The following is a 20476-nucleotide window of genomic DNA, read 5'->3' as shown; positions in this document are numbered from 1 at the left end:
TGGCATGTGGTGCTGGGGGATCGAACCGCGGTCCCTAATGCTTTGCTAAGCTTGTTCTAAGTAGGTGCTTTAGACCACTGAGCCATCTCTCCAGCCCCACTATATGTTTAATAAATAAATGAATTTATACTCCTTTCACTGGAGGGCCAGATGAATCAGATTCCCACTGTTTATTCAAGGAGCTTAACATCTACCTAAGGGAGGTATACGTCACAGAGGAGAAATAGCTCATGGCAAACAGGCAGTAGACGGTGGAGCACCAAGCAGCAGAAGCCTAGGGAAAGTGTACTGATGCGAGTGTAGTGAGAAGGATAGTAACACAGAATGGGAAAATGTCAGACGGAGTCACAAGAGGAAGCCCAGGCTTGGCAGGGGAAGCTCTTAATCAGAACTTGGAGCTTACAGACCTTGACAGTGACCAGTAAGAATGATCCAGGAGCGAAGAAAGGGATGCCTGGCACAGGGAGCTGACCTGCCATCCCAAGGTGAAGGTCTCAAAGAGAAGAACAGATGCGGAGAGAGTTTTGATTTTTTTTTCAAAAATATGACACAGAGAGACAAGAAACTAGAACTTTTATCTTTGCACAAGAATCCAAGAAGAGTGAAAATTCAATGAAAGAAAAATTAGTCCCCACAGGATGGACTCAAAGAAAGTATCTGAGAAATTCAATCATGTAGACAAGAAGGCTTTCTGGCCCTAGGCTGCTCCTTAGCTATTCCAGAGAGACTTAGCACAGTGACTTCTAACGTCTCAGTCAGCTGAAATAAAAGACAGTGTTTTCATCTGCTAAAGTTACACAGCATGTCCTCCTTTGCAGAAGTGAGTTTTCAAAAACTTTCCAAGAATGGCGAATGGATGGCTGACACAGCACATGTGAGATGTAGCTTCTTAGCTCCTTGGAGAGCAGCCCATCACAAACACAGCAGGCAACGATGAGAGCTGGTTTTGCTGGGCCACAGCTTACCTCTGGTTCTAGGTAGGTTTCACTCTAGGTTAATAATCATCATGAAAGTAAGAAGTGAAAAGGAAGGTCCCCACACAGGCTCTGAAAATACACACTACCAGCAGAGGAGAAGTCAATAAAGACAGCCCTTTCCTGAGCCAAATGCCGCTGGTGGAAGCCATTGGAGAACTGTGGTACCCTGGGCACTGCTCCTTTGGGAACCATGCTCTGTGCAAAGTACTGCAGGGGAACTACGAGGATCTGCCTGTTACACACTCTGTGGCTTCGCTAGTACCTGCCCCTAACCATGTCATAGACAAAGAAAGACACGCATTGAGAATAAATCACGTCTTTATAACATTTCCCATTCATGAAATGACTATCTAATGGGAAAATTTCCCCAGGGCCACAGGGAGTAGCATTATTACTGTCCACATGTAGAAAATCAAGAAAATGAAGCCTGGGCCTGAAGATGCAGCTCGGTGGCAGAACAACAGCCTCATACGTGCAGTGGATGTGATTCCCCAGCCACATGCCCTGTCACGAGGTGGGAGAGAAGTACAAAAGACTGGGTCCCTTGCTCAAGATGCAGGACTAAAAACCTGCGAAACTAAAACACGAATATGGAGGGGTTTTATTCTCAAACCTCAAATCTGGGGACTTCTGGCAACAGCAGTTTGCTCTTTTCTGCTCCCTTCCTGCCTCTGGATCCCAGCAGCAATCCTGTCTTCTCGCTATCGGTCCCACAGACCTAACCACTATGAGCCTCCCAGTCACCCGCTGATTAGATGAACAGTCAACAGACCGAACTGAGCAAGGTGCCACTGAATGAAAATGACTGAAACAGACCACAGGTGACTGAGATCTTTTAAGATCTGTTTTTGTGCAGGGTGGAAAAAAAGGAGGCCACAGGTAAAGTGACCACCAACACTAGTCCACTCACTCAGCCTCCCTAATGCTATTCAAATGCAATCCACTGCTATACACAAAATATGCTTTTCATACTTTTCGGTTTTAAAAATAATGTTTTATTATATAAAGTTATATAGATCATCAAAGTTACAAATAAACAACCAGTACACGCTATTATCTAATATCTGGTGCAAAAGATTAAATCAGTGGCATTCAAAACTGCATACCAATTTCCCATGGGAACTTTATACATGCATGCATGCATGCATGTACGTATGTATGTTTGCATGTACATATGCATGCATGATTGCATGGATGTGCCTGTAGTGCTGGGGATGGAACCCAGGGCCTCATGTCTGTTAGCCTAGCATTGTACCACTGAGCTACTCTGAATCAAGGGTTGAGAATCATTAACTTAAAGTATCTACATTAATCTCTAAATGATACTGCATTATTCCCTAGATTTCCCTTGGTGACTAATTCCAGGCTTGCCTCTTAGTGTTTGCTGAACAAATGAATGATATTAAGGAGGGGGCAGAAATCCACACCACTATGACATGCACAAAAAACATGAGACTGAGGTACTGGGGCTTACACACCAGGAGTAGCTGATGGTCACCTTACATTTAGCACTCATGTCTCCAAATCACCTTTTCTCCATTTAAACAGACAGTTGCAATTTAAACAACTTGGAAGATTTTCCTCTATATTCCCTCTGTACAAACGTCAGAGCCATCCTGGAATCTGAAAACTGCCTTCGTAACCATCTTATAAGGAGGTGCACATCTTTCCCTCTCTAGGATACAGCTCTTCAAACTTCCTCGCAAAATCAGTACTTAGCTAGAAGATGCCTGATCCTCACAATTAGTGGCCAGCCTCTAGTCTCAGTTCACCATTAGCCTGGAGTGTGGCATCTGCTCTCTTTGGGATGTGGCCTCTTCTCTGGACTATGTGCTAATTGGATTAGATTAGCACTAACACGGAATCTGCTCATGAGCTCCCTCTTAGGAGTTGACGAACCAGCCTGACCACAGAACTAACTGGTCCACTCCTGTATTAGGCATGGACAGCCCAAACTATCTGTAATTCTCTCGTTAGTTCAACAGTGAGGAAGCACAACTCTTTCTTCCTTTGTTTCTTTTCCTTCTTCCCTTCTTTCCTTCCTTCCTTTATTACTTTATTTCATTATTTTGTTACCCGTTTTCCTGACTCTTCAACCCTCCCCATTGTGGGAGGGAGTCTTGGAAGGATCTCAGAGATTACCAAGGTATCAATCAAGATTTCTCATGCACAAGTAAATAAGCACTTTAGGCAAGCCTTTTCCAAACAGCGCAGGTAAGTCCCTACCAGCGTAATTACTGAGCAGATATGCCGTGGCATGTGATGGAAGCGTGGGAAGGCAGTGTTGAAGAGTAAGGCAGGCTGAAAATTACACACAATTGTTAGCTGAGCAGCAAATGTAATCACCCTTATTCTGAAGCATCAGGTCAGATAGAGCCGGAAGAGCAAAGCAGGATCTGCCATGGCTGAAAATGTCAACGAATTCACTCAACTTCTCTTTACAGACAGCTTTGGCCCAACACTGGCTAAATGCCCTGCTCTCTTCGTGGACAGCTGGCATTGCTCAGAAGGGGTAATGAGAGAACCACTCTACAGAAATGCCAAGCCTTTATATAGGCTGTCTGAGAGACACTCAGAGAGACTGGAAACAGCACTAGACATAGATGCCGGGGGCTTGGGTGGAATTTCTCACACAGTCACTAATTGGCTCTAGGACTTTAGTCCCCTGACCCCTTTAGACCTAGGTGACTCTTCCTATCTATAATTAAAGATCAGAAACCTCTTACCATTCCCTTCAGGTTTCATCTTCCAGATTCCTCCCACAAGTCCATGCGTTGAGGGAACCAAGGTTTCTCATAAAACTGTGTTCTAACTGCCCACAGACAGTGGTCTGCAGAGTGGAGGGAGGGACTTGGTATGGACAGAAAGCAGTGCTGGATGGTGTCCTCCCTATTCTTGGCAACACTGCAGAGGACAAGAAAAACTTCAACTGCTTTTGTAGGTGCTGAGCGAACCAAAAAGCAGCAAGGAAGAAAAGCATTAGGTCCAGATAAGTAAATGCCATCTCTGATAAGCACAGAGACAAGCTCCCAACACACACTCTCCCTTCACACTTGCCATGTCACTTGGAGATTAAATAATCAACCATGACAGAGAAACAATGGCACTGGTAGACCAAGAGAAGGTTAGGGAGAAAGCAGAACAAATACTAACTGGTCTTTTATTTACCACAATTTCTATTAGGCAAGAAAAAAAAAAGTCAAGTTTGACAGCAGCTGGGATAATCTATTCAGGAGAAATCAAGCGAGGAGCAACCTTAGGAATGAACGTGTTTTCTTCTAATGTGTGTACCAGATTAAAAACAAAGTTTAGAGAAGCTGAAGTCTTACACAATGGAATACAAGTCAGAACATGCCAGAGACCAGATACTCACATGGGTTGTCTGTCTCTAGAGTACAGGAGTAAGAAACAATGGAACAACTATATAACACTATCAATGGTTGGATGATAAGTAGGCGGAGTGGACAAAAGACCCAGACATGGACACAGGAATAAAGAAGCTCTTTCCCAAGGTGTCAACACCCATGCCATTGAAAATTAGCACACACAACCCCAACTTGTACCCTATGTCATATTTAATAGCAATGGCTCCACTTGGCTCAGCGACTGAGAAACTGTTTATTGCCTCAAAACTTCAGTATCCTCAGCTCTGAAATAAGAAATGATTAGCAAGGTGATCCTCCAAATCCTCTCCCACAACACTGTATGCTCTGTAATGGTATAAGTCCTTCACAAAATAGCTCATGTTTGCAAAAATACTTTCTTACAGAGCTTGCTTCACAGTCTCTGATGCTAACAACAGGTTGCTTGGCTATACAAGTCCAACAGAGAGAAGCAAACAATAGCTTGAGCTCTTTTGAGCTCAGGAAATCTACTTTCAGAAAAAGCTGAAATCCTGACGGATAAAGACGAGCTACGGAGTGTCTTGCACATGGAGGCTTTGCTCTTCCATGAAAACGAAAAGTGATGGGGAAAATCAACAATATAGTCTCTAATGAAGCTGAGCAATCTTTTCTAGAGTTATCTGGAATCGTCTTTTTCTTAACCAACCCATAAGACAGTTAGGTCTGCAAGGTAATTGGGGCCCCCTTGTCTCTGTTCCCTGGCAGCTTGTTCAAACTTGCACAAAAGCACGTAAACACCACGCCTCATACATCTATTTACAAGTCTGCTGTGCCCATTAGACAGGCCACAGAATTTTACCAGCACTTGAGGGGTGTGTTAATTACTCTTAATTTTTTAAATAATTTTGTTTATATTTTTCCCTTATTATTGTGCGATTTCCATAAAAATAAAGAGGATAACAGGAAAAAAAAAAACTATCTTGTGACTGACTTAGGAAAGTAAAGAGAACCCATCTTTTCTTTTCATGCATGCGAGTCTGCTACTGATAAATCTCCAATCACATTCACGTCCCCCGCTATACTTCATGTGTCGTGGTGAGGTTCTGTTTATTCAGCCTCTATTCTACCAGCTTAGAGTAGCACAGCTACAAGACACGATTAGCTTTTACACACATCACATGGCTCGTGAGATTTTCAAGTGCTGGCTGTGCTGCTGGTGCCCCGTGTCACTGCCGCTGTTCATAAACTACTGTACAACTTTTACGCAGAGTCCGGACGTTATAACTTGAGCCAGTGTGACGGAATGTAGACAACACTGTCACAAATTTAAATGTCCAGTCGACTGTTTTAAAGCTGTCTCATTGCTACTTCTTCCTCAATAAAATTAATATTAAAAAGGAACAAAATTAATTGACAGTTAAATTTGCTTCTTTTTTATCTTATATTTATTTAGTTATTTGGTACTGGGTCTTGCTACACAAATCAGAGTATCTCAGCCTCCCCAGAGCTGGGATTACAGGCCTGAGCCACCACACCTAGTTTTGGTGGCCAGCTCAGCATAGGCCTGTCACAGCATGTGTACTAGAGAGGGAACCTGGGCCCCTGCACTTGCCAGGCAGGTGCTTAGACCACCGAGCTATCTCCACAGCCCCACAAATTTGTTTCTTAAGTTCACTACTCTTTCACTGTTAAAAAAAAAAAAAAAAAAAAATGCAACCTACTCCATCCTTTATTTAAAAATATAACCATATCAGTGAATTAAATTTTTACATGAAAAACTAATGTAAATTTTCTGACTCTGAGGACTCACTGTATAGTTTTTGTCAACAAAAAATCAGCTCCATCCATAATATGCTTTGAAACAACAAATTTTTGTTTAACACAAATCTCAAGCCCCGCGAAATTATTTCTTAGTATTCGAAATGGTATAAAAGACAAAAAAGCTTCTCACTAGAGTGTGTTATAAAGTCAAATTACGTAAGAAAGGCTAGTTTTGCAATTTCATATTTAATCGCATATCAACTGGAAACATTTTCAACTGGTGACCTTTCTCTGAAATCATGCTGGAAGTTGTTACACTCTTATTTCAAGACTTTGAAACAGAGACAAAAATCTGGCGAAGCGATGACCAACAGCCGCTGAGTAAAAACAAGCGAGGCTGTTCCGGGACACGGCCAGAATGGAATCGCCGGCTATTATTCCCCTTTGTGTTTCTCTCAGTGAGAGGGCTGGCATTGTGTCTTCCACATCTTTATCAATTACTGACCATTATACTAAAAAACCAGAAATGAAATGCACTCAGCATGTATCCAGTTCACGACTCTTCTGCAGAAACCACACACACACACACACACACACACACACACACAAACACACACGTGTGTGAGCACACATACTTCAAACATTTTCAAAGCAGTAGCTAATGAGAAATTCGCCAATACAAAAATTGAAGCCCAAGAGACGTAAACTTATACTTCTTCTAATGTGGATGTCAAGTTGAAACTTAACCCACATCTGTGAGTTCACATACAGATTGCCAGTAATAAAGAGCTCCCTACCCAAAAGTCAGCCTGCCACATGGCAGAACATTCCAGACTGAGAGGAAGTTCTACAGAGCTGAAGTCCGCATTCCCATACAGACCACCCCGTTTGTTCTGCCTTTTCACTGTGGAATCACAAAATCCCTGAAGATGAAGATCACGCTCGGGGTTTCCAATACTTTGGCTTATGTTTCAAGCATGTTGCCTGAAAGGTGCCTGTGACTGGAATGAGCACACACCCCACCCAGGCCTGCTCTTTGGACTTGATGAGTAGAAGTGGCCCAGTGACTCAGTTATTCTGGCAATGTCTATAGTCAGCGCCATATAGCACAGTGATAATGAGATTCTGACTACTTGGTATAAGTGAGCTCTAAACACACACACACACACACACACACACACACACACACACACACTTTATCATACTGCAGATTTGTAAGTGCAGTTACTAAGAGGGCAGTCAACTAGCAGGGGAAAGCAAAGGGGAATGGGGGGGGGGTTCTCTCCGCTACAACCATGTGCTCCTTAGAAAGGAAGAAAAATTGGACAAGAATGATTGCATTGGAGAAGAAGAAAGCAAGATACAGCAGAAATCAAGCTGAAATGTTACCAACTAACTTCCTTAATCAGGCTCTTTTTCCTGAAACAAAGAATATCCCAATTTGGAAGACAACCAAGACTATCTACTTCAATTATATCTTTACAACTTGTCCGGCCCCTCCCTTTCCCTAATCAATATTACCAGTGATTTTACATCTACTTAGTTATAGAGACAAGGACTCAATCTTGCCCAACTCTTAGTGTTGAATAGGAAATTACTGTGCCTAGCTGTTCTCACCAGAGGACAAGCGTAAATGTGCAGAGGACCCTACCAATTTTTTCTACATGAAGGCCACGTAAAGCTTCAGGGAGAAGTCAAGAGGGTTCAACACAAGCCCCTAGCTCCAAGTCCACTTCATTTATCTTCAGTAAGGTATGTTACATAGATTTCCATTGCAAATTTCCTATGTGTGCTTAGGGGTGGGAGAGAGAAGTGTAAGGAGGGGAAGAAAAGTTGGAAAGTTGAACCTTTGCTTCAGATGGAACTCCCCTCAAACACAATAGTAAAATTATAGTTATAGTAAAAGTATCCACATCTCTAGTACTTTCCAGGATGCTTGAAACCAAAACAGTTCATGATGCTCTCCCAGCTCAGGGTCTTCCCTCCTGGTGGCATTTTTCTGATAAATAGGAATTCCCCACAGGGATTCCTGCTGCATTCCATTCTGTTACATAATTGATTACACCAACACGAAGAGCCCTAATAGAGCATAATTATTACTCCAGCTTCATTTGAGTATTATATCCTCAATCATATGGCAGAGAGTTCCCAAAGGTGAAAACCAGAACGTTTACTGTGTTGGGCAGTGAATTGGCGCTCCAACTTGCCCTATCACAGAGGCTGCCTTACAGACAGGATTTGATTTTAAAAGACATTTTGCCAAAATCACACAGTGTCCCAAGCCCTGGAAGGCAAAGGTAAGAAGGAGGCCCACGTTCCTGCTGCTTTCGCCTGTGTCCTATTGGACTCATGGTCATGGACACTTGAGTTGTTTTCATAGTGAGTCTTCAACCTGGTGCTGGTCAAGAAAATCTCTGCGGCAGAGAAGACTCCTGGGTGGACTCTGTTTCAGCATCCAGCCTCTTGCTTCTGGTCTTGACTTAGTCACTGTTGCTGCTGTTGCTTCTACTGCTACTGGGATTAAACCCAGACCCCTCACACAGAGCTACACACTCAGCCCGTTTTTATATTTTATGCTGAGAAGCAGTCTTCTCAAGTGCTGAATTGCCCACACGGGGCTCAAACTTAGAATACTCCTGCCTCAGATTCCCACAGTGCTGAAATTACAGCCTGAGGCACCAGCATGCTGGTTTCTGGACCTCTGATTCCTAGGCACAGTAGTGCACTACAGAGCTCAGCAGTTCAGGGTAGCCTTGTGATTTTCCTCTTTCTTGACTAAAAATAATATAGTAACTTTGTGTCCCTCTGGTATTTAGACATAGAGCCTGCTCCATATTATTCTTCCAAAGAATTCACATCAGCTAACACCCTGTATTAAATCCTTTCTGCTTAAAACACCTAGAGCAATTTGTTGTCCATAAAAGATCCTGATTTAAAAAACAAAAAACAACCTCAAGGCCTCACAATTCAGTTTGTCAATGAGCAACAACGTTTGTTTTTTCCAACATGAGGTATCTGGAAATCATTCACTGTACCTAAATAAATCTTGAGTGAGTGTCTCAGTTATTCTTCTTGCATTGCTTGGACAAAAATCTTATACTCAAGATGAAGAAAAAAAAGGTTTATTTAGCTCACAGTTACTGGAGGTTTCAGCCCATGCTGAGCTGGCTCAAAGGCATAGCAGCACAAGGCAGAAAGCAACCTTTCATGTTGGCAGCTAAGAAGAGAGCAAAGGGAGTGGCAGCAGCTCAGGCACCTAGCTAGACTCTCTTCCCTTCTTACACTGTAACGTAAATTACCTGCCCCAGGGCAAGCGCAGTGTCCACACTCACAATAATCAATCACAAACTCCAGGAGCCGCCTCATGACTACAGGAGGCTTTGGGGGTACAACTAGACACAAACCATTACAGTGAGTAAAGAAAAGTGTTCTGCTCACCCAAGGGAGAAGAACCATGCACACAGCAGGCAAAGTGTGACCCCTCCAACCCTCCTCATATAGTAAGAAGGAGCAGACTCAACTCAAGAAGGACTACTTGGGGTGGAGGATCCAGTGGAAGTTTAATAAATCTAATGCCAATAGTGTCCTCTCAGCTCCATGGCTAACAGGCCATGTCCTCTAAGCAAGAAGGGACCTGAGGATGAAAGTCCCCTACCTCCAATATTCCTCAGTTTTGAATCCTTGTACTCACCAGGGAATTTACTTGGATTCAAGTACTAACAAAATGTCCTAAACTTTCTGTTCTCTAAAACTGAAGGTCAGAACACAAATGTCACCTAATATACAGACCTGCTATTATTAAGGAAGAGGAATCAGTGGCCCCCAAATGTTACACTCTGTGGTATCTCAGAGCTGCAAAGCCTCAGGGAAAAAAATTCCAAAATCTTGACTCAGGTGGTTGTTAAGACACTAGAGAAGAGACAGCTTCTTCTAGGTCTTTGTTTTCTTTCTTTCTTTCTTTCTTTCTTTCTTTCTTTCTTTCTTTCTTTCTTTCTTTTGGGGGGGAGGATGGGGGGAGGACTGGGGATTGAACTCAGGATCTTGCGCTTGCCAGGCAGGCACTTATTCTACTGAGCTATCTCCCCGCCCCTTAGGTCTCTGTTTTCGTGGTGAATGTCTCCCTCAAAGTTTGAAGCAAAGGCAGAACAACTATGTCTATTGGCTTTTCTTGAAGTACCTAGAACAGAGGGAGGAAAAGAAATGTTAGGTAATGGTTGCAATGGTTCGACGATAAGAAATTACTAATTTTTTCAGACAAGAAATCTTGAAACTTTTAAAGGAGAAGTTTTGTGTACAGGAAGAAAAACGGCACGTGGGACCCAGTAACGTGCAATTGCAGGCCTGGCACCAGCTCCAACAGCGGCCACATAAACATCACTTGGGTGTGGTTCCCTCCTCTGTAAAATGAGGGCAGTAATCTCCATCCAGCTTACCAGATAGGGACTTATGACAATCAAGTGAAATAACAGATGTAAAGCATTTTGTAAAGACCATAGTGATGTAAATACAAAAGGCGATTATTAATAAAGGACTCTCCAAGGAGAGCTGTAGGTGGTGCTTCTTAAAACTGCACAACAAAAGCACATGCAAATATGGTGGCGATTTTTACAACTTCATAATCCGGGGAAAGAAAGAGAGATCAGAATTGTGACAAACAATGATGTCCGAAAGAGAAGAGAAACCAGCTGGGCTATGTCCTAATGGTCTCAGTTCCTGTGGCATACACAACAATGGAAAGACTGCAGGGAGGGGCCAGGCGCACATTTCCACTGAGGCGCACGAAGGCCGTGGGGACGCAGACATGAGAAAGCTGCATTCCTAGCTCCGCGGTAATACTCTCACGGCATGCATCCTCTAAGAACTTTCATGAGTCTCATGTGAGCACAAGTGACTTCACCACTTACTCAGCCCGTCTCTCGCAGCACAGAAATAACTATCCTAATTCAGGAATGGAACAGAATATTGGTGGTTTCTGAAGCACCCAGCTCTAGATTTGCTCAGCTGGATGGACAAAAATGCAAAGGCAGATGTCACACACAGCTGGATCACAGCGCCCACAGGGCAATCAGGAATGCAAAAACTTGCAAGGGGAGGGGGAGTAAACAGTAGGTAAAACATAGACAAAATTGTTCAGGACCAACAGAGGCAAATCATTATCCATATCGAGCCTACAGGCAACCAGCCAACTGCCAACCCAAGTCCGGACCAAACTCTAAGTCAAACCCCAGGGCCTTGCGCCCAAAGGTACAGAAAGAGTTGTAATTTATTAAGCAAACTGGCAGCTCTTGGTCCACATTAGGCTGTAGAAAGCACAGAGGTCTCATGGTGCTGGGACACCAGGTGACAGGGAGGTAAAACAGAAAATACAAAAAAAAAAAAAAAAAAAACCCGGATGAAGTTAAGAAAATGCAAATGAAACCCACCATGAGGTACTGCTTCTTCACAGAGTTTGCAGAACAATGAAGAGATTCACGAAACTCAACTGTTGGGATGAGTGTGCGAAAAAAGTGAACAATGACATGATTCTTCTGATTAACTGGGCATTTTACACAGAGGCTGTGGGTGAGTGTGTAGCACAGTGGCAAGGTCAAGAGCCTGGGACAGAGGCCACTGAGGACCCCAAGCCTAAGCATTAATAGAAAAGAAAAAAAATCTTGTTTCTAGTTACTAGAAATACAATGACTATCTCCTATTTGTCTTAAACTCTTGATTTTTTAACCTTTAACTTCCGGGGGCCTTACTTTGATATACATGCATGACATAACCCTTTCACTGCCCCTTGCATGAAGTCAGTCCTCCCAATGCCTCAAGATCAGCCTTCCTTTTCAGAATGTTTCGAAGTCCTTCCCGTGCTGCGTAACAAACACCGGGTACCGCTGTTCCATTTCTGGAAGCACTGTTTCTGCGATAGTCCCCACCTCCTCCAGCATCAAGGCATTCGCGTTAGCGAGGGGTGCCTTACAAGGAGCTCACTATCGCACTAGCTGGATGGACCCTATTCCTCATTACTCCTGTTATTCAAATTTCTCTTAGGTATTTCGCCTATTTGCTATTGAGGCACTTTCAAAACTTTTCTGTTAAAATTCAAATGCAATTGACTTAAGATTCGTGCTGAGATTCCACGGGATCTAAGAGAAAAAACGATCACTCAGCCACCTCTACCTTTCCATTTAGGAATAAGACATGTCTCTCCACTTATTGACAGGGTCCTTTACTGACTCAGAAAAGCCTTCGAACTTCTCTAGCAAGGCATTCAAAATGTTCTTCAAGATGTTTACTTTTTGTTTTTTTGTGAGTGGGACCCTGAAAACTTCAAACTATTCATTTTCAAAGAGACAAAAATGTAACTAGACATGAGACACATGGAAACATACATCTAACCTTATAAGAATCAGAGAAATGTGAATACCAAAAACATATGTAATGCTAGCTGGCTTGCTTGGGGATATACTGAGTCAACACTGCTATAGAAATTACAGAAATATCCCCTATAGAAAACAAGCCATCCACAGATGTGAATAAGCATAAAGACACTAACCTCTGACCCTGGCATTTCAACCCCCACACATCATGTCCAGGATTTCTGAGGAACTAAGCTGTATTTAGTCACAAGATGTTGACCACAGCAACATTTTCAAGTAATGGAATTATCAATACAATTACACAGTGAAATATTAAACGTTTTTAAGCAGTAGTCATTCAAAATATATAGCAACGCCAAAAATATTAACATATAACATGGTAAAACCTAGTACTACAGTAATTTATGCCAACAAAAGGTTAGACACAAAATCCTGGATCATACCTGCAGCTGGGTGGTAGATTTATGTGCGATTTTTTTTTCATCTAATCTGAACTGGATGAAACTTTATTTATGAAAAGAAACAGTACCAATTGCAGGTGCCTGAAAGAGGGAAAGCTTGCAATTTTTTTTGTCAATGAAGGTGAAAAATACAAAAAATTGAGGAAAAAGTCTTGCCTAAGGTGCCACAGAATAGGGACAGACAGAAGTGGGGACTACAACCCACATCTCCAGACTTGAGACACAGAATTTTTCTTTCCTAGATATCATTTTCTATCTTCCTTTTCCTAAAGGCAAATCAACTCCAGGATCATTTTAGTGATTTTATACGTGATCTGTGCATAATTAAAATAGATACAATCAAGTACTTCTCTAAGACAGCAACTGTTCTTAAAATCCCCTAAAATGCATTCATATACTAGAATTTGAATTAAATTTCTCTTCAAGGGGGCTTGCCCTGTAGCTCAGTTCTTTAAGTGGCTGCTTCAACAAAGCAGTGAGGTTCAGGTTGCTGTGGTTTGATCCCCACAACTCAAGCCAGCCAAACCTGCCCTGAAGGCATTCAAAAAAAAAAAAAAAAAAAAAAAAATCTCTTCAAATACAGCTTATTCAACAGAGCAGTGGCATCAAAGTATATCTTCTCAACAAAAGCCCATTTTTAAGAAATAGTCTTTCCCTCTCAATTTCAGGGCCTATTTAAACATTAACTTAAAATAAATGTAAACTTCAACTTTGCATATTTACTTTGCAACCTAAAAAGTTTTAACTTACAATATTATCGCTCAAGAAGAAAATCTGTATAAAATTCAAAGGTTAAGAACAAATATCTCCTTGACTTTCCTCACTGCAATTTGACTACAACCTCGGCAGTGGGGGTTCACCTGCCTGCATGCACAATGGATAACCATAATCAGTGTTCAATATTCTGTGGTAAAAAAAAAAAAAAAAAAATTCTGTGGTAACTACAGGTGACACTGAGCACCCACATCGATGCTGATGTTCAGTGGATTCTGAGCAGCTGTAATTAGGTCCCAGTGGAGGCAATATTTAGAAAGGAACAAGGAAAAAAGATTTATCCAATAAAAGCCAAGAATAAATCATTAATAAGCATGCATGTGTGCCTGTGCGCACGCGCGCACACACACACACACACACACACACACACACACACACTATAATTCATGCATTATCTTGTGAAGATACAATTTCCAAAAGTCTGGGCAACCTCTTCTAGCAATCAAAGAGCTTGTTCTCTCTATCACTGGATATGTTGCATGGCTTTTTTCTTCATTCCTAGAGTTTTCTCAATGTTTTATGTGTTAACTTTTTCAAATAAAAATAATCATAATGTCTCTACAATAATTTTCAACTGATGATAACAATTGGGTGGCTGGCAATTAAGGTAAAAGATAAGTCAAGAAAACATGAAAGAGAAAACATTGACTTTAGAAAACAGAATGAACTTTAGGTTAAAAAGAGAAAGAAAAGATGAGTGTACGGACCACTGCCTAAGTCCCCACTCAGGCCAATGTTTTCTTCTTATATAACTCTGATACCCATTTCTTTACCAGATACATAGGGCCAAGAGAGTGATAGCTGCACCATAATCATTTCTCCAGGCATAAAACATCCTATACAGGGCCTAGATTTTTAAAAAGTCTCAAATATTTGCTGAATTAGATTAAATACATGCTCTCTGTGGAGAAAGAAGTCTGCAGAAATAGGAAGCTAATTTTATCTCAGAAAGCTATCCACACCACAAGTTCAGAAACTTTAGTCCGTACTTGTTTTATTTATAGTTTGTGAAATGTTACTGGTGTCGATCTCTTACGTAAGGTTAGAAAGCACAGCAAGGCCTTCCCCTTTGGGGACACTCTGGACACAAGGGTGTTGGGGTCCAGGCCTGGCCAGTGTTTCTCGCCCTTCCCATCTGTACTGTCACCACAAGGGTGTGACTACACCCCATCTTCCTACCACGCCCTACCCCAGGCTCACTCAAGCATCCAGCAGATCTTTGTCTTAATATGAAGAAAATTAAAGTATCTGTCTTCAGATAGACTCCTGACACTCATATACATGAGAAAGAGAAAAGGTAGATAAAGAAGACACAAGTGGTGCATCATAAGAAGTGAGAGGTTGAGAAATGGCTAAGGAAGAAACTACTTCTCCCTTGGAGTGGATGAAGAGCAAAAATCAGGTCGGTCTACAAAGGAGTCACAACTGAACATGAACATAAAATATCTACTGTCTAAAATAAATAAGCCAATAGATTCTGAAAGAAAACAAGCATCATATGTTTATGCAACACAAGAAGAAACAAAGTCTTTGCAAAAACAAATGGTACTGACAGTGTCCTTCAGAATTGATACCGAGGACATCCCTCAGTTACCCTGTGGTCATCCACTGTGGTCTGCAAAGGAAACTCAGAGGAGACGTCTGCCACATAGGCCTAGGTCTCTCTCTGGACCCTTGGAAAGGCCCCTGGGATGTCTAAACCTCATTTTCTGAATATCTTAGCTATTTAAGATAGTTGAGTCCCTTTGTAAGGACCTGAACGTTCATGGCAGTGAATCTGCTGAATAAAACCATTGCCACAACTGTGTGTGTGTGTGTGTGCGCACGCATGTGCACACACGCACATATGTGCATACATACATGCATGTGTGTAGGGCTATGTGCAAACGTGTGTGTGCGCGCGCGCACGTCTAGGAAGTCAGACATGAAAAAAAAAATTACCAACAAATATGCCAGAAGGTTGATAAACATTTCAGAGTTACATCCATAATCCCAAGAGATGAAGTAGACATGGGTATGAACTTCTGTCGCATGAAATATGACATATAAACTTGGCAAAAAAAAATATGTCAAATGAAGCTTTCTCAATTCCAGAGGAATGAACATTAAGAAAATGGATAGCACACGCCTGTAGGCTTGGGGAGCTGAGGCAGGAGGATCACAAGTTCAAGGCCAGCCTAGGCAACTTAGTGATCTTATGTAAATTTACAAAGACCTTTTGTTAAAATAAAGGGGGGGGGGAGCGAAGTGTGAAAACCTTGGGATCAATTCCAGACAGACAGACAGAGAGACAGACCAGAGACAGAGACCATTTTGAGCAAGATGAATGTTACACTAACTAAAACTAAACACACAATAATACTCAGTTGTTTCTTCTACCTAAAGGGATTTATGAAATGAAGGCTCTCTTCTGTGAGAACACTTTGCCGGCAATACAGTTACTGACTAATGTCGCTTTGGAAATGTAATACTGGTGCTTCTTGTGAGTGCCAGATGTAAGTGTCCCCTGACCAAGCATCCTGCTGCTCAGAACCTGCCTTACATATACATCTAGTGCAAAGCACAAATAACGTATCTACAATACATGGCAAAGTAAATTAGAATATGTAGCAACACTGAAACACAAAGTGAAGTGGAAGGCAAGCAGGACACTGTTCTGCATCCATTATGACTAAATACCATCAGAAATACACCCGTAGTTGGTCAGGGACGGGATAAAAGGGCAGGAGGAACCTGAGAGGTGGTAAGCCCAGAAACCGAGATTCTGGGCACGGGTCCTACACATCGCTGAAAATTCCCATCATTGTTCCTTTGATGTTATATAATTAAAGGGTCTCGGCCAACTGTAAAGACAGAAAATATACACAGCAATGAAATCTGACCATTATGTGGCATAAGATGCTAAGCAGATAGTAGGGCACAGAAAAATGCCAGGACACTAGCACAGCAATCTATTACAATGGGCTCTATGTGTCCACGTGGCCTACATTCAGCATGATGAAATGAACTTACTAAACTGTCCCTAATGCATGCAACGTGTGCTCCATGTTGAGTGTCATCTTTGATTATGTCTAGGAACAAATGCACCACAACAGGGTAAAGAGAGAGTGCAAAAGAACCAGAACAGAACACAGTTGGGTCTGAAACAGAATTCTCATAAAATCTTAATGTGTTAAAAAAAAATTAGTAATTCATTCTAAATCCTAAAATAATCAAGGTTAAAAGTACAAGCGAAACACTAGTATGACTCAGTGGAAAACAGGGGACAGAAATCATCCCTAAGAAGACTTGGAGCGGACATTACTCATGGTTAAAGTGAGAACACCACTGTGACGCAGGGCAGACATTATTCTTCATCCCTTTGTACAGACCAGAAATTTGATGCTGAATGAAAATCAGTCAATCAAACAAACAGCAAAGCCAAGGCTAGCCCCATGCCACATGCATTGTACTCTGTCCCTTCAGTTCCCATCACAGCACCAAAGGTGATCACGTGACTGTAGCAATTAATAAGGACAATCCTGACACCAGAACACGACTAGGTGACAGATTCTTGAAAGAACAGAGAAATAGCTGTTTTATTCTCTCTTCAAAACTTCGCTGAGCCATCCCATCCAGTGCTTTGCTTTTATTATATCCTGACAAATCCAAAACTTGACCTTTCCTCTAAGTTCCATCTTAAAACTAAAAACGTTTTTCAAAACTGAAAAGCTCCCTAAGCTCTCATCCTACCTGCTACCCACATAAAAATAAAGCTCCGTTCAGTGTTACCTACTGCAGCCAAGTGCAACAACCTAAAAAATCCTCCAAAATCTGAAACTAGGCTGCCAACTCCTATGCGCCCGAGGGAGGCTCAGGCCTCAGGTCCTTGGCTTTTCCAAGGACATGTGACATCTCCAAGGAGATGGAGAACCTTGTAGGACAAAGAGGCCCTGGCCAGGGTGGGATGCTGCCCACACCCATGGCCCACAATGCCATTTTAGTACTATCACAGCTTTACATTACCAATCTTAGCTCAGGTAAGGGTAAGTGCTCCATAATGCTTGCTGAAGAAAAAAGGAAAAATAGAAAGAAGGGGGAATAGGAGGAAAAAAAAAGAGCAAAAAGAGACAAGAAGGGATGAGAAGAAGGAAGCAAGCCAGAGACCGAAGCAAAGGTCAAAAGAGTATTTTTACTTAATTTTGAATGAACGCTTTAAAGCCTCGTGATCTGCCTGTGAGTTGTTGGTCTAACTGTCACATGTTGGTAGCAGTGTGTCTTTAATCACAGGATGTGTTTCTTCTGAGCTTCTCTTGTTCACTTACAAGCAGAGAGTCAATCAGTTCTTGACCCAGAAAAGGTCTGAGTAGTGCACAGGGCATGCAGGGCAAGAGTGCACCAGAAGGCGCAGGCCCGAGGTGGCACAAGCCAGAGCCTGCATTCAGCTTCTGTACCAGCCTCGTGGCCTTGAGCATGTCAAAGTGACTGTAGTGAGACTCAGTTTCTTAATTTATGGAGATAACCTGTAAAGCCTGCACAAAGTGACACTCATACAGTGTTTGGAAGAGTCTTGTTCATGGCCTAGTACAAAAACTCACGAAATGTTCAATAAAAGTAGACAGTTGATTCTTTCTCCTTACAGAAACACACAACATTTGCAAATCTCATGGGTAGAAAAAAAAAAAGCACATGAGCATAAACATAGAGAATTGTGCAAACATTTTCAGGAGGCTCATAAACCGCTGATCCTTAACTTACTAACCTTTAGACCACATAATCTTCAAAACCCTTCCTCTTGCAAAAGCTTGTGGCATGATCAGCACAGAAACAAGCAATGAGGAATTTCTCTGGGCTCACAAAGATGCAAAGAGAGACCAAATACCCTTGGGGGAACTTTGGCTTCCATTTGATAGGCTGGAACCTGTCAAATGAGTATATGAAACACACTCAAGGCTACAACACTAAAAGAAATGAAAACAATGGAAAACTGTAGGGCAGCTCTAGAGAGTGGTGCAGAGGCAAACAAATGGGCCAAAAATGAGTCTCATTCTTCATAATGCGACAAGGCCTATAGAGTCCATGCAAGTCAACAGCCTGTCAAATGCCCAAGAGAAAAACCTTGACAGCTATGACCCATAAAAGTTGCTTTTTCCCACACATGTAATAATTTTAAAAACACAAAAATCACTTGTTCTTCTTCCAGTTAACAAATATATATAGCAAGAGATGCTGGAGTGTGAGGATAAAGGACTCATAACGTCAGTGCTCCTGATGTCACCCCTGGCGCTCTACTCCCAAGCTGAGTGACCTTCTCGCCTTCAGTATCAATCTGTATTCAGATGATCCCCCCCCCCAAGGACACAGCACAAGGATTTCCAAACAGCTGCACCTTTGAAAAGCTTACTCATAATCTGTGGTCTGCTCGTGAATTACATGGTCATCTTCACCTCCCAAAGCATCCCCCATAGGTCCCACTCTAAAGAGCCAACCTTTAACCTCAATATTTAGTTCGTAGTTCTTTAGGAAGCACATGCAGTGACTCACTCTAGCCCACCTTTCCAGGGTAAACTTCCACCTTGCTTGGGTGTGGCTCAAGTGTCCCCCAAGGCTTCTAGTGCGGAATTTCACCCTCATCGTGAGGTATGTATACAGCAGAAATTTAAGCCAGTAATTATGTTCAGAGATGGGAACTCTGAGAGGTGGTTAGGACTACTTCAAAATACTAACACGAAGCACTAAGCTATCCTCATAGCTTCATAGGAAGAAATACAGACATAGACATGTGAGCTCCCTTGTCTCTTGTGACATCACTTGCTGGCTTGTGGCTCTAACCACATGAAGGGCAGCACTGGACACGATTCCCCAAAATTCCTGAACTGTGCACTACAGATTTTTCTCTGCTTTATAAAATTAACTCGCCTCCAGTATTTTATGAGCAATAAAAAGCTAACTAACTTTTCTTCCTTCTATTCCAAACCAACCCAAAACCTAATCAACATGGATGAACCCTGAAAATACTATGCACAGTGAATGCAATCACTCACAAGAGATACATTTGCATGATGCCATTTGTGTGAAATGTCTGGATTCCACAAATTCACAAAGGAAAATGTAGACTAGTGGTTGCTTAAGACAGGATGGAAGAAGTTTTGGGACAAATAAGGGATGAATGCCAAGAAGCACAGGTCTTCTTTTGAGATAACAAGTGTATTTTAAAAGTGATGTAGGTGATAGTAACACAACTCTATAAATATAAAAAACACCACTGAGCTGTATTGTTGTGAGTCAATTAATTAAATTTTATCTGCAAAAGCGTATCATTAAGGAAGAAAACTACTCTCAACTATGATTTTCAAACATCATATGGACTGATTCTTGCCATCCTGACTTAAATACTTCAACTGGATACCCACAGAGTGGTACATATGCTTCTGGTTCACACATGTCATTCTACTGACATGTAATTACACTGCGTCTACCTACCCAAGTAAACTATGCATCTTTTCAGACAAAAACAAGCCTGCCGTGTATTTTCCACACCTGGGCTTCCAATCACCGTTGAATTCTTTAGTGCACATTGGAAAACATGAACCTCACCTTCACCTGGCAAATACAAAGCGGGATTTTAGAGTACCTGCTCTAGAGAAAGAAAGACACAAGTGGAACAGTTCGAAGTAGCTCCCCTGCCTATACCTGCCCCTTCTTGCCTCTCAGAGTCCAATAAAGAACATACCTGAGATGCACACAAAAGGAAATGAATGCAGCATTAAAATGGCAGTTGTGAGACCCAGTCCTAGCCCAGGTCCGGTGAGTGTGTG

At 42.0% G+C, this 20476-nt stretch overlaps 1 protein-coding gene across 7 annotated transcripts in view; it reads right to left on the bottom strand.

Moving 5' to 3' along the window:
- Window positions 1–20476, bottom strand: part of Lpp (LIM domain containing preferred translocation partner in lipoma) — a 658136-nt gene that overhangs the window by 434543 nt on the left and 203117 nt on the right. Inside the window, exon 1 of one of the 7 annotated variants that reach the window (XM_004640894.2) lies at window positions 3324–3410. The exons of the other annotated variants lie outside the window; for them this stretch is intronic. The gene's annotated coding sequence lies outside the window, so the exon portion shown is untranslated. Of the gene's footprint in view, window positions 1–3323; window positions 3411–20476 lie in introns of those variants that run through there. 7 annotated transcript variants of the gene reach the window in all.

Source organism: Octodon degus, unplaced genomic scaffold, assembly GCF_000260255.1.
Source record: "Octodon degus isolate 3935 unplaced genomic scaffold, OctDeg1.0 scaffold00128, whole genome shotgun sequence".
NCBI classification, from domain to species: domain Eukaryota; kingdom Metazoa; phylum Chordata; class Mammalia; order Rodentia; family Octodontidae; genus Octodon; species Octodon degus.
Note: the sequence above shows the minus strand (reverse complement) of the source record. Positions and strands in the feature narration are given on the sequence as shown.